We start from the raw sequence: 1,201 nt of genomic DNA on the forward strand, positions 1-1,201 counted from the left end.
AATGCTCAAAACTAAATAATACGATTCTGATTGCTGACGCATTACAGTTTACGTTCTAGGCAATATTGGTAAATTTAAATTTGATAAATGAGTATATACTACTATAATCATTATTATTTGATTAAAATTAAAAATATGAATTGTTATGACTTATGGCCCGTCAAATATCACGTGGCAAGCTCGCCAATTTATATGACTTTGTCTCTGTACTAAACCAATGATGCATTAACCAGAAAGAGTAGCCTTGAGTCAACTCTGAATGCTTACTGGTCGTCAATATAAGCAGCTTTTCGCCTAGCCCTGACCGTTAAGTTCAGGACACAATACCAGCCTCCACTGTATGAATCGTATATTTCAGACATACGGGTTTTATATACAAAAAGACCTAGCAGTTACCATTCATTCATTCTTCGCTTGGATATAAAACGAATTATCTGAGTAAATAAGTTTATAACGAGTTTCAATAAATGAAGTGAATTTATTGGCACTTAGGTTGTAGCTTAGCTCTTGGTTCATAAAACCTCACTTTCAATAAATTAACTTAGCAATGCACAGTAATAATCATAAAAAAGCATTCTTTAGACATATTGTAGATTTTCAATGAAAGATAAGGATTAGCCTCTTTCTGAAAATCATATGATATTTTTCATTCGATTTCATACTGAAAATGAATATCAGTATTTGACAATTTTAGAGATAACTGATCTTGAAAAAATATACTTAACAAAAATAGCAACCAGTTATTCACATAACTACTAATTAACAACTAACATTTTATAGTTATTCAACAAACGACATAATCAGCAAGCTCACATCTTTCATAAACAGAAACATTAAAGAATCAAAGTGAAGATTAGGTCAAACACTTACAGATGTATAAACGATTATAAAGGCAGATAGATCAATAGATATAGAACAACTAAATGTTCTGTTAATTGACTATCATACTAATAATCCTAGAGAATAATTTGAAAAAGAACTCTTCTCTTGGACAATGAATATTATTTGGTCATAAAATTGACAGAGTAAGATTCTTACATATTGAATGTCCTCCTGATGTACCAAATCCTTAAAAAACTACTGGTAAACTAATCAATCTTCATAAATCTTTCAAATCAAAATTATTTTCCATGACTGTATCTCTTTTTCTAAAGAAAAACTTAATAATTTTATATGGTTGAGATCATGAGTCAATTGAAGG

The sequence above is a fragment of the Schistosoma mansoni genome, chromosome 3, assembly GCF_000237925.1.
Source record: "Schistosoma mansoni strain Puerto Rico chromosome 3, complete genome".
Classification (NCBI taxonomy): Eukaryota; Metazoa; Platyhelminthes; class Trematoda; order Strigeidida; family Schistosomatidae; genus Schistosoma; species Schistosoma mansoni.